The sequence below is a fragment of the Oreochromis aureus genome, linkage group 3 (genome assembly GCF_013358895.1).
Source record: "Oreochromis aureus strain Israel breed Guangdong linkage group 3, ZZ_aureus, whole genome shotgun sequence".
NCBI lineage: Eukaryota > Metazoa > Chordata > Actinopteri > Cichliformes > Cichlidae > Oreochromis > Oreochromis aureus.
Genome location: NC_052944.1, coordinates 4,496,308 through 4,510,525, shown reverse-complemented (window position 1 = coordinate 4,510,525; position 14,218 = coordinate 4,496,308). Strand labels below are relative to the sequence as shown.

The 14,218-nt window shown below is 41.9% G+C and overlaps 1 pseudogene; it reads right to left on the bottom strand.

The window, feature by feature from the left end:
* LOC120438967 overlaps positions 1 to 13,407 on the bottom strand; it is a 49,099-nt pseudogene extending 35,692 nt beyond the window's left edge.
* Between the last annotated feature and the right edge of the window lie 811 nt (positions 13,408 to 14,218).

The following is a 14,218-nucleotide window of genomic DNA, read 5'->3' as shown; positions in this document are numbered from 1 at the left end:
CTGCAGCAGGTTTCTTCTCCAAGTCCAACACACTGAACAACCCTGAGAACAAATCAGATGATGTGGGTGTGTCTGCAAGCTTCAATAGTATTAAACACCTCACACCAGCAATGAGTCTGAAGCTCGCAGGTTAAAGGTCAAAGGTCAGCTGCCACACTGTATATAACATTTCAACATGTATACAACCTGACTGTGGGTGTGTGTGCAGCCATAAACAGTTTAAACATTAAACACTGAACCATAAAAGAAGCTTAAGCTGCAGCTCACAGGTCAAAGGTCAGCTGCTGCAGCCAGTTATGACTTTACATAAATCATCATGTTTTCCCTCTCAGCACTTGGGCTGTTTTGACTCAGCTACACTATGGGAAATGGCCAATGGTTCCACAGCTGTTCTTGTTCCCAGCATCATCCAGTTAGAGAGGAAACTGTATAATGCAATGATGATGTTCCAGCGTCATGCTGCAGTTGTTGCTCCTCCTCCACATGCTTACCTGCCACAGTTTAACTCCGCCTCTTAAACAGTCATGTCACCTGATCTGCATGTTTTTTTGTACGATGACGTCATCTTGCCGTTGGCGAGGAGGGCGAGAAAAACTAGTTTTGTCCTGCAGATGGCGATCTTGCACCGTGTTCAGAGAGCCGACACTTTGATGGTGCTGCTCTACTCAGCTTACTTTTAGCCTGGGTTGGACTCTGTATGAGCAGCTTCCACTCGTTTTCATTGTTAAATACACTTGTTTGATTTCATGTGTAAAAGTTGGAAAATAAATATTAAATTATTTGTTGGTACATTTTTTTGAGGGTCAAATATTTTGCTTCATTTGAGGAATGAACTGTTAAGGTGGAGAAATGAATCAGGTTAAAATAGTCGTCCTTTAAATCACTGCAGATGTATAATGTAATTTAAATGTTGATAATGGTTGTAGTGGGCTTGTAATGTAAATGTGTCTGATTAAATGTGACATTAATGGTGACGCTGCATAAACCTGATAAAACAGTTCTATTAGTGGGTCTGTGTGATCAGCATCAGTGGGTTAAGGTGAGGCCTTGACTAGTAGGACGTCATGTTGGTGTATGACAACACATGAGCCAACATCAGACTCGAAAGCGCTACGATGCTAAAGATCAGAAGATCCAGTGTGACATCATCGTTACCTGGCAACAGCAGCCTCAGCCCATCTGACTTTATTGGAGGATATTTACACCAGCAACACTGTTTAGTTTGATATGACGGATTAACAACATGCTGTGATATCCAGTTCATCTGTAATAGATACTGGATCTAATCAGTCAGCAGATATTTGATCAGCTTATTTATAACTATACTAGAAACAAACACAACTGTGTTGGTGATTCATGCAAACTTGCAGATCAGCCTTTTAAGGTTTTGTAGCACTGAGGACAAAGAGGTTGTGTTAGGGCTGAAAAGCCCGACTTGTTCTCCTCTGCAGGTCATCAAATGCACCACAGAAGTTTGTATTTGCACAGCCTGTATATGTTTGATGGCTTTATTATTCTCTGTTCAAAGACAATAAATGTGGAAAATGTCTCATGTAGTATCAGCTTCATTTAAAAATGACTGCAAACATTTAGAGAACATGAGCTGCTGTTTGTCCTACATTTCCAACACTGAGTTAACCCTAAAAACTTGATGGCAGGTGGCAGATTGGAGTCCACATGAAATATCGGCTGTATGAAGACTGGAAAATACAGATGATAAAAATATGCAGCCAAACATTTGTGGACATGGATAAACTATCTGATCCAAAAAGCAGGAAGTGACACAGCTAGAAAATGAAAGTGTGTAACAGCTGAAGTCAAATGTAATGCAGAGTTGAATCTGCACTTGGATCCATGTGTGAAAGGTCCACATGTAGGGATCACATGAGTCCTGATGTTTGTCAGTCCAGCTTGATAACTCCATCTACTGTGGGCTACATATACTGGGCTGGTAGCTCCATAGTGTTGCAAAGAAACTATTCAGTGTGCATATTTTAAAATCAGAGGCTCTTCTAACACAGGAGCCATGTTGAGTTTAGATCACAGCGACCACCAGCAGTCTGAAATGGAATGAAGCCCATTGACAGCCAGCAGGTCTGAACAGGAACGCACCCATGGATAATACACCACTTTATTTGAAGACATCTGTAGCACTGCCTCAGTTCTGGATGTTTCCACAGACTCCTCTGTGCACCTAAAGAAAAGGTCAAAGGTCAGCAGCACATGTAGTTGGGACAATCCTTCATTTACAAACAACAGTCGCACAAACTATACAATTATTTTCCTCCAATTAGGACTTTTACTTGCAGAAATGGTCCTGTGTGATTTCTAGGCTGTGATATAAAAACTAGTTCCTAATGGCAGCGATTCACTCAGTAAACATGTGTTTCCTTCACCAACCTCACACACAGATCCAATAAGATCAGGAAGTGGGCAGTATAGTACAATATGTGTTATTTTGTACTGTACTGCCCAAACTAAAGATCTGCTGAAGTGTTGGAAATGATTCAGATGTTTATTTTGGACGATACAGCTGAAGATCAGACATGAAAGTGGAGATAACACAGAAGACCTGCAGCAAAGGGTCAGAGGTCAGACTGGGCCACGTGATTCAACAATGAGCCAATGATCATCAAGTAGTGACTAAAGCAGAGCCCTGACGTTCTGACATTTATCACACAGTTAGAACAGAAAACAATTTGTTTTTCTGCCCCCACCACCACCACACACACACACATACTTACACAACGCACAGGCAAGGTACTCTTTATTTGTATGTATACATCATATGTTAATTAACCTATGTATATTCATGTAACCTAATTAAAAGAGCAGTGTTACGGGGGAGTGGACGAGAGCAACTGGGGTCAAGTGACGGAACACGGCGCTCATCTCGTTCTCTCCCTCATGCATGAGTAACACAAAGAACTTTGCCTACTCGTGTTTTGCTTTGCTGTGCAATTGAATTGTCTTGAACGTTCCAGCGAATAGGTTTAAGCTACAAACCTATCAGACGTCATACAAAATGCTCTTGTTTCCTTTTTCAATGCTGACAATGAATCACTACATATTTTTACTTTTGAACTTCTGCTGTCTTCCACCCATTCTAAAGCCAACAGTGTTCATTATAAAATTCTTGACAAATATCTGTTGTAAATTTCCTCCTCTTAGTCTCAGTTAGTCATCTGTCTACTTTAATGTGTTCCCATGTCCAAGTGGGCCGCAAAGGCCACAAGACTGTCTGGCTGTTACGCCCCTCGTCTAGGCGTGTAGAGACGCACATAAGATTTGAAGCAAGTACCCGCCAGAGAAAACTAAACCCTAAGAAAGAAAGAAAAACAAACAAATGACAACAACTATCCCTCGCTTCCTAGCCCAGAAACAGGAGAAAAACAGTTCAAAAGAAAAGGCGGCTCACCCCTTCAGATTCAGCCTATGCACACATAAGCACTGAGTTTATACACACCAGTGGTGGCTCTCACAGAGCACGCTTACACATACACAAAGTAACGCAAAAAGTTGGAAACCAGGGCCAGGTCAGCGTCTGCTTTCAAAACTGCTCACTCGCTTCTCTCTCTCTCCCAGCAGCTGTCAGAGCAGCTTTTTTAACGCAGTCACGTGCTCCATGGTTCAATCAGCAACTCACTGCTCTTCATTATGGGAAGGACCTGCAGAGATTCTTAAGAAACAGTAAAGAGACCCAGAAACACAGTAGCTCACACAGACTTTTTACGGCCTCAGGCCGTAACACTGGCTGAATTCTTTTTTTTTTTTTAGTTTTCGTATTAACATCAAACAGACATAAGAAAATAATTATCATTACATAAATAATCACAAAACAAAACACCTGCACAGCTCAATATATATACAAACTTACAGCAGATGTAGGAGATATGGGAGGAGGCCATCTCTCAGTTTACTTATTAAAGTAATCTATAAAGGGTTGCCAAATTAGGTAAAACCGTTCTACATTATCCTCAATGAAAACTTAATCTTCTCCAACTGTAAATGATACATTGTGTCTCTTAACAAAGCAGAGTGAGTTGGGGAAGCTTTATTTTTCCAGTTTACAAGTATAAGGCATCTAGAGAGCAATGCTATAAAACCCAAAGCAGGAATTTGTTTGTTATTTAAGTCTTTAACTGTAGCTACACCAAAATGTGCCATTACTGGGTCCGGGGAAAGGTTTTTTTTTAAAATAACACACAATGTTTTAAATATTTTGGACCAGTAGGTGGCGATGTTGGGGCATGTGCAAAACATATATGAGGCAGAATTCTGGCCACACCGATCACAGCTTGAGTCCGCCCCTGGAAACATCCTTGAGACCTTCAGTTTGGACAGATGGAGCCTATGCAGGACCTTAAATTGTAGTAGTCCGTGTCTGCAGCAAACAGCTAGTGTGGAAGGTTTAATGGAGGGGTTTAAAAGAGAGTTATGTGGGTCTGTCAGTGGAGGTCTTTGTTCAACACGTGCCTGCTTTGTATTTTCATCATCAGGGGTTATTAAAGCTGCTGCTAATTGTTTTTTCTTTTCCTCTTTCTTTTTTTTGTTTTCAGTTCTCTTTTCAGCTTCAGTTTCCCATGCTTGGAAAAGTCTATACTCTTCCTTACACTTTATTTTTTTCTTTGGGTCTTTTGTTAATGTAATTTCTTGTTTCAGGGCAGCTCTCAGCTGGGTAACAGCTGAGGGATTGCATTTCCCTTCCCAGCTGCGGTTTTTAGCTTTTCGTGGATTTCTCCACCTATTTGTACTTATTTTACCTGCTCCGGTTTGTTGTTTTTCTAACCATTCCTCATCAGGTGTTAATTTTTGCTTGTTTATTCCCCATTTTCAAAGATTTTGCTGGGCCGTCACTGGCACGCTTGACTTCAGAGTGGTTGCTGATACGGCCTTCAACTTCACCCTAGAGGTGAAGCGGTATCAGTTTTATGAGATGAAACTCAATCGTTCTCCTTTAACATCAGTATGTGAGCCTTAAGCAAAAAAAAATAAAATGGAAGTAGTTCAGCAGCGTATTGTGCTGAAAAATCAACTTACTTCCAGACATATACACACATAGACATTTGTGCGCTTTTACAATTTGTTACGAAGTAATTACGGCTACCTCTAAAACCTAAGTCTAATTCGGTTCATTTCGGCGAATCCTAACCTATTTTGTTCTTCTATTTTGTTTGTTACTTTAAACCTTTGCGGCGGTTATATACCAAAATAGTGTTTCTCACCCTCGGACGTCTCACTGGTGGTTCGGATCGTCAGACTGAATCCCTCCGCCGTGGACCAGACTATAAACACCGGCCCGGACCCGAATTCACCTCCCGGGGCTTTCGTCCTCGTCTAAGAGGAATGTGCACAGACTTCGGTGCTGGCTTCCCACGGCATCAGGAATCAGTCCTGCCAGATCCTGGAACAGAGTCACAGATAACAGTTCTGATGTTTCTGATCCGGCTCTACGAAGGACCAAAATAAATGTTAAGAGATATATTCTTAAACACTTCTTCAGCTTCGAATCAGAGAGGAGAAACACACAGTTTTACTTGCAGCAAGGGCAGTCACAGAGCACTCGCACAGGAGTGAGGGCTCCGAGACTCGCGCCCGGCCACTGCCCTGGTCTTCATTTATATACATCAGTGGGTGCGTTTGTTCATTACATTGGAATGTGGATGTGTATACGTTGCAATGTGGATGTGTATATGTGTGTGTGCGCGTGTGGGCGTGTGACAAAGGACAGACTCCTCTGCCTGGTACGAAGTGAAGATAAGAGTGTCCAGCTGTCACTATCGCTGTGGGAAGAAATTTATAACAATCTTGTAGTGAACAACAGCCTAAGTCATCAAAAGGTTAACATGCAGTATTCTACAGTATGCAAACTTATATAATTAAAAGATTATACTGACTACTACCGGTTCATTTTAAATGAAATTAATGGATAATTCATTATTATTGTATTTCTTTAATTGATTATGTACATTTTTTAATTAATTACTGAAATAATTAATTCATTAGTGATATATGTATTTAATACAACCATAAAATTATTGCTAGTTTATGTAAAATAAATTTAAGACATCAATTTTAAATGGTTAAATTATAATAATGAATACATGCAACTATAACTGATGACATAAAAATGAGGATTTCTTAAGCTAAAGCCAAAGTGCTGACTCATTTGGCATGTTACTCTCAAATGTTTTCCCTAATAACAATAACATAATTACACTTTAGCCACAAGAGGGCAGCAACATTAATACAAGTCACATGTATATAAAGGTACAGTGATTATATTACAGTGATTTTGACAAAAACAAAACAGAAGTTGATGGCAGTGTGTTTTTCCATGACAGAATAATTACGCACACCCACTTTGCAGTTATTTATTTGTAAAAATGTTTGGAATCATGTCTGATTTTCGTTCCACTTCTCACGTGTTCACCACTTTGTGTTGGTCTTTCACGTGGAATTCCAATAAAATTGAATCATGTTTGTGGCTGTAATGTGACAAAATGTGGGAAAGTTCAAGGAGGCCGAATACTTTTGCAAGCCACTGTAAAGTTCACTATCGGTAACATCATAGCACCCACCCAGCTGTATAGAAACTCCGTCATGCTAGCTAGCACGATGCGAGTTATTGTAACTGACTGTAAAAAGTCAGCACAACGAAAATAAACTCCACCTAAACTTGGTTTATATCTGACCCAGATAGACTGCAGGTCATAACTTCTTACCTGAAGTTCAGTTCACCTGACACTCGGACCGGCGGCTGCCTCAGGTCTCTCCTCCTCCTGCCTCCCCTTTCCCTCATCCACCTTCTGCCTCTGTGGAAGCTCCACCATAGCCACCACCAAACAACTGACTTATTTTTACACATCGACCAGCATCTGGCCAATCCACCACCTTTCATTGTTTATGCCGTTACAAAAAAAAAAAAAAAAAAAATCATAAAAAAACATCATCGGCCCATAAAAACGAAAAATCACCATCGGTATGCCGATGGTCAGTCCAGCTATGGTCGTGCCATCAGTTAACCCTTCACGTGCCAGCTGTGACACGTGTGCCCAGGGTTGGCGACCCCTGCTCTAAAGCATCTGATTTGGATTCCTGAGATCAAATATATTTTCCTTTGGCTTTGTTTGCTTCCCATTTGTGGCTTTAATGTAGTGTTACATCCTGTTTGTTTGCTTCCATCTGTACACATGTCCAGATTCACTGTTATGTTTCTATTCTTACATTGCTGTGTGATCACTGTTCCTCTGTTGACTGATGTGACCTTTTGTATCTCACACTGATACTTGTCATATTTGTATCTGCGCCTAAAAGATAAAAAGGTTTCCATGCTAAAACACAGCTCCACCTCCTGCAGTTCTCCTCTGAACCACTAGATGTCTCTGTTATCTAAATGAAGACGTGCAGCACAGCAACCACAGCAGCGCTCAGATCACACGTGTCCTGTTCTTATGTATAAAAGCATGAAACAGGTGAGACAGGTGGGATCAATATTAATGTTGTGGAAATATATGAAAAAGCAACAGAAGAGTGAAAACATTTGGTGTTTCTAGAAAGATCTTTCAGCTCATAGCTGCTCACAGACTGTATTTACAAGTGACAAACTGCAACTCTACAGTACATCTACAGTATATATCAAATCTATTCTGTATTCAAATCTATTGAGTGATGTTTGAAAGTCTTTCCAGGTGAGTTTGATCCAGGAGGGTCTGAAGCCAGAGTCAGACAGAGACTGTGCAGAGACTGTAGAAGGACAGAGCAGCAGCAGAGCAGTCCAGATACACTGATGATCCTCTGTCAGATCCAGAGGGACACACAGGGATGATGCTGGACTCTACATTGTGTCTGACAGTGGAGCTGTTCTCAGAGCAGTTCACTCTGCAGCACTGACAGTCATCTGCACTTCATTCCTCTGTCAGTCACTGCTGGATGAAGCTCTCCTCTCCACCTCCCAGTAACATGGCCCAGTCAGAGCGTCTCTACACACAAGCTGCTGCTGCTTCAACCTCTCTGGATCATCAGGACACAGCTGCTCTCTCTCAGCACACACACCGTCCTGTTTACCATCATCACCTCCACCTGCAGAGAGAAGGAGGAAGAGCAGAGGAGATAAACGAGTGTTTCCAGAGACTCTTCATCAGCTGTCAGTCAGTGATGCAGCACATCCAGTATAAAGAGCAGCAGGGACTTCAGTGCTGGGACTGTACTAGGACTCATTGTTGCTTCACTTTTTCTAATCTTTGGATTTTTATTGAAGTTGATGAAAATGTTTTTCCCTCCTAGTTTGAGTTTGGACTTTCATTCATTAGAACAGAGGTTCCCAAAGTGTGGGGCCCGCCCCCTAGGGGGGGCGCAGAGCCATTGCAGGGGGACGCGGTAAAAAAAAAAAAAAAAAAAAAAAAAAAAAAGAGCGCTTGGACACTGGACAGGTTTTTGACGGGGCTCCCACATAAACGCAAAGCAGGAGATGAAGCATCGCCAAATATGTTTCCAAACCAACTTCCTTCCAAGCCAAAGACAGGAAAATATGGTGAAGCATATCTTCCCTTTGGCTTCACCTGCACAGGTGCCGAGGTAGGTCTCCCCTGCAAAATTAGTTTCCCTGCGTCGGGAGCAGCGCTGGGCTCTCCAAATCACGGACAAACAGTATCCCACATTCTTGATTTTTAGTTCACAAACACTTCTTGTAATAACTACTCCTGACATTTTGGACATGTTAGCTCTTTATGCAGTAAAGTTACAGTGGGATACAAATAATATCAGGCTGATCCTGCTGTAATTTGTTCCCCCTGTTCAAATCATGGACAAACAGTATCCCACAGCTGTTTATGTTTTTGAACCTATTTTGCACAGAGAGATATTTTTTGAAAAATGTATTGATAGCAATGTTGAATATTATTACACAGGAAAAAAAAATCAACTACACAGTAAAATAATCACACCGTGACGCCTCTGCCTTTCTAAATGGAGGGACAGTAACTGCGTGTGTATATGTAAGTGTGTAAAATCTGCAGATAGTCAGATTAACAGTATTTTGTCTATCTGCCATTCTGCAATTCATCTCATGTAAACAATAACGTGGCGCACAGCGTGAGGTGAAAAGAGGCACATACCTTTGACGTTGCGTGACGAACTCTGTAATCCTCGTCCACACGGAAACGCAAAAAAGGAGTTTTAAATAATCTCCGTTTTCGGTGAATCGCAACGCCGTTTACGTGTTGACGAAAAGCCCAAACGCATAGAAACAGCTGAGTTTTCAAAAATACCCGTGTAGGTGTGGACGCAGCGTAAAAGAGTTAGTAGTGTATTTTATTACTACCTGTAATTTATTGCCGTTTACTTGTATTTGCTTAATTGTTTAGTAAATGTTTGAGGTGTGAAATAAACCGCAATGGAGTTTGTAAACAAAATATGGGTGTGTGTGTTTGGGGGTGTTAGGTGGTGGGGGGGCGCGAACATTTTTCTGGCCTGGCAAAAAAGTTTGGGAACCACTGCATTAGATGAACCTTGGTGTGTCCACTCTGAGCTCTGTAGGAACCCCAACAACAAGCCCAACAATCCAGATGGACGGTTCCAGCTGTTAGCTGGAGGAATTCCATCCAAACATCTGCTCTCACTAAATTCTTCCTCACTTCCTCACAGTCATTGGTCTGCGTGCTGCTTTGTTCAGAGAGCTGATTGGCTGTTGACAGCGTTTGATCAGAGCGTGTCAGCCGTTACCATGGAGATCATAAAGGTGACAAAAAGGTGAGAAACAGGAAGTGTTTGTGTCCAATCCTGAAGCCTGTCACCATTCTCCTCTCACAGATTCACTGAGAAGCTGCAGCTTTACAGGAAACACTGGATCTTTGTTTCATACTGACTGTGTTTAGTACAATACTGCTGACAGCACCACCCACTCACTCCATCACTCTACCCACCAAAGAGTCTCCAGTCTGTAGTCTGGACTCTGCTTAAGATCAGACAGCTGCTTCACATCTGGATCCTTCAGGTTGTTTCCCCACAGCTCCAGCTCTCTCAGATGGGAGGGGTTGGACTTCAGTGCTGCTGCCAGATAATAACAGCTGATCTCTGACAAACCACAGTAACTCAATCTGTATAAAGAATGAAAGATGTAAGTTTATTAGACAAAGTGTGAGCTTGAAATCATTCAGTGTTTCATCATCTGTTCAGAGCTGAAGAAGGTTCAGAATGTAGAAGTTTAGAAAATGGAAACTCCAAACAGCTGAAGCCAACAGGAAGCAGCTTCAAACAAACACAACAAGAAAAACTCTGAATGTTTCACATTAAAGTCGTACATTTATCATAAAAACAGGACAAAGACTTGAAAAAGTCGTGTTTCTCCTTCCAGGAACCACAAGGCTTCACTTTTAAAGGTGAAGTGTGAAAGAAACGGACATATTTGAAGTCCAACACCTTTTTCCAGTCACATGATTAAAGCAGACAAACTACAAGCTCATCTTCATTCCAACAAGTCATCTTCTGACCTGGACTAACAACACTGGTCTCTATGTGCAGCTGGCTGTGAGACCAGTGCTCAGGGAGCGTCTACAAAGTGCAACACTGAAAGAACATCACACACTCATTTGCTTCCATCATCCATCCTGAAGAGGAAACAGAGACGGCTCCCCTTCAAAGTAAAAGCTGCTCCTTTTGGACACAGTATCAAAGAAAGTCTACAGTATAACATAGAAAAGACAGAAAAAGTTGTTTTTTAAATTGTGCAGAAATGAAACTACACTAAGCTCAATTATGTGACAGACATTTCATCCCATGTCAGTTTGGCCTCATCCTGGGCCGGATTATCCAGCACACACTCTGACCACAGGCCCAGGAGCCACGCACAGCTGGGCTCCATCCAAGAGACAGGAAACAAACCAACACAATAATAAAAAGCACCATGTGATCTTCTTACATCTTCAAGACAAACATAGTAAAAATATGAGCATATTTGTTTCCTGATAAAATGATGTGTGTATTCATGATCGTTTATGTTAATGAGTGGGAGGGTGTGGGGGGGGCTGCTTTTAACCATGTAAAGCACTTTGTGCTACAGTTTTTTGTATGAAAAGTGCTTTATAAATAAAGATTGATTGATTGATAGAAAATCAGTCTGAGGTCAGTAAGCGCAACCAGAATTCATACATAAGGCACAGTTGATTTTTGAGAAAATTAAAGGATTTTAAGTGTGCCTTATAGTGGGGAAAATACGTTATACAGAAGAAAAGAATATATTGCGATATATATCGTTACCGCACGTGCCTCAAATTATATCGCGATATGGATTTTAGGCCATATCGCCCAGCCCTAATCAGTACTGACTTCATCTTCACTGACTGATGGAGCACAACATGAACCTGTGGAGGCTGAAACACTGTCCTGTCAAACATCTCCCCGTCACCACTGCACTTCTGTCAGCCTTTAAATGAACCCTGCTCAAGTCTGTCACTTCTGTTTGGAGCCAAAAGGAAAAACTGTTGTTCAGTCGTTTGGAAAGACACAACATTTCTGAAAGCACTCAAACTTCTTCACATTTGTCTTCAGACACATCCTGAACATTTAGGAACTAAAGAAAGTTTCAAACATCAATCAAAGACCTGAAATATAGAAAAACAACAACAGCCGCAGTCAGTGAACTCACCTCAGAGTCTCCAGTCGACAGTTTGGACTCTTCAGTCCAGCACACAGAAGCTTCATCCCTGAATCCTGCAGGTTGTTCCAACTCATGTCCAGCTCTGTCAGATGGGAGGGGTTGGACTTCAGAGCTGAGGCCACAACTTCACAGTGAGTCTCTGAGAGTCGACACCAAGTCAGTCTGTGATGATAGAAAATATAAAATGTGTTATTATGAAAGCAGAAAATCTGCATTATAAACACAGACTGAATGTATATGAAGACAAAACAGAGTGAGGTCATAATCTGATGAATCTGCTCTTCACATCTGTGCTTCAGCTCCTCTTACTGTGTTTGACATGACACAACGATTGAGTCTCTCTCAGACCTGCAGACTTTTAATGAGAATCTTTGTTTGGCTTTAATCTGCAGATGAAGGAGGAAGATGGTGTCACATTTAGGCTTCCATAATGTCCACAGTCTGTCACTGAGATCTGATCCAGAGTCAGAGTGAAGACACACATTTGGACTGTTTCCTGTTTTGACTCCAGAACATTTTGAATGAGTTCAGCTCAGTGAAGAGTTCCAGCTGGAAAGATGATCTCTGTTTGCTACCTGCTGTCAGGTACGACTGTTCACGTCCACACGCAGGAAAAACCTGCTGACTGTCACCAAACGGAGCAGAAATCTCATCACTGGACAATAATGATGAATGAACTCAGAGCTGCTGATATCAGATCTGATTTCAGGGAACTAAACACAGAAATGATTGGCTCATTTTAGCTTTCTGAGCCATTATCTGCTGGTGTGTCGCTAGTTGGCAGAACATGATTTGTATTCCTGTTCAGGGCTTCAGTGTTTATGAGTCCAGATCCAGGTGACAGCAAGTCAAAATGATGTTACCTGTCTGTGTCCAGCAGCAGCCTGTATTCACTTTGAATATTGTTATAACCTGACATGGATCAGTTTGTCTTTGATTGGTTTGTAAATGTCACTGTTTCCATTGGACCTGAGTGACGGTACAAAGACAGAGAGGAGAGAAAGAGAGAGAGGATGGAGACAGCAAAGAGAGAGCAAACACAAACAGGTGAGAGTGGACAGGTGACCAAGGTCAGCAACCAATCAGAGAGCTTCTGTTTGACCCACAGTCACTGATGATGACTGCACATAACCAAGCAGTGTGTTACTCTGATATCAAATATGGATCCTGCTCTTATAATAATGATCATCAGATGATATTATTGTGTTATTTTGTAGCCGAATACGATGTTTGTGTGATTATCAGTGAAAGAAGCAGTGAGGAGGATGGAGAGAGAGAGAGGACAGAGGGTGAAGTTAGAAACACTAAAAGGATTTTTCATGGATTTCATGGATGATTTGAGTGATTTCCTGCAGGACACTTAAACATGTCAGTGGACGTCCTAAAGAACATATTCACTGATATGAAACGTGTCATTGAACAGGATTAATATCAGTGGAAACATGGTGGAAACAGCTGTGACTGCATGGATGTGACACACTTCAAATCTGTTCTCCACTCTTGGATTTGGGATCCATGGAGCTGCTGCTGAGTCTGTACAATAAAGGATGGTGTGGAAGGTTGCAGCGACGGACACAAACACTTTGTGCTTACAATCTGATTTTATTTTCAAATTTAAACTACTAACCTACACTGATCAATGATGTTAATGATCACGTCTGGACTCACCCAGCCTTTCTGCAGTTCCTCACAGCTGGAATCAGTCTCTGTCCCCCGCTCTGATGTTTTGTACTTCTGCAGGTCCAACTCATCCAGAACCTCCTCTGACATCTGCAGCATGAAGGCCAGAGCTGAGCACTGGATCTCAGAGAGTTCCTTCTTTGATCTGTTCTCTGACTTCAGGAACTCTTGGATCTCCTGATGTACTGAGAGGTGGTTCATCTCCATCAGACAGTGGAAGATGTTGATGCTTCTGTCAGGAGAGATTTCATCACTGTTCATCTTCTTCAGGTTGTTGATGACTCTCTGGATGGTTCCTGGACTGATCTTTGTCTGACCCAGCAGACCTACTAAGAGTCTCTGGTTGGACTCCAGACAGAGGCCATGAAGGAAGCGAACAAACAGGTCCAGGTGGCCATTTTTACTCTGGAGGGATTTCTCCATGACTTTAGTCAAAAAGACATCCAGTGATGGGAAGCTATTAGACCTGAACATGTTCCTATAAAAAGATCTGTTTTTGTATTCCTCTTGGAAATTCCCTAGAAAACCTTCTACCACCTTTGTCTTCCTGTTGGTGTGACAGTGGAACATGTAGACTGCAGCCAGAAACTCCTGAATGCTCAGATGAACAAAGCAGTAGACTGGTTTCTGGAAGATCACACACTCTCTTTTGAAGATCTCTGTACAAACTCCTGAGTACACCGAGGCCTCTGTCACATCCAGACCACACTGCTCCAGGTCTTCTTGGTAGAACATGATGTTTCCTTTCTCCAGATGTTCAAACGCCAGCCTCCCCAGCTTCAGAAGAACTTCCCTGTCAGCCTTTGTCAGCTTCTGTGGACTCGTCTCATGTCCCTCATGGTACTTGTTCTTCTTCCTCTTTGTCTGAACCAGCAGGAAGTG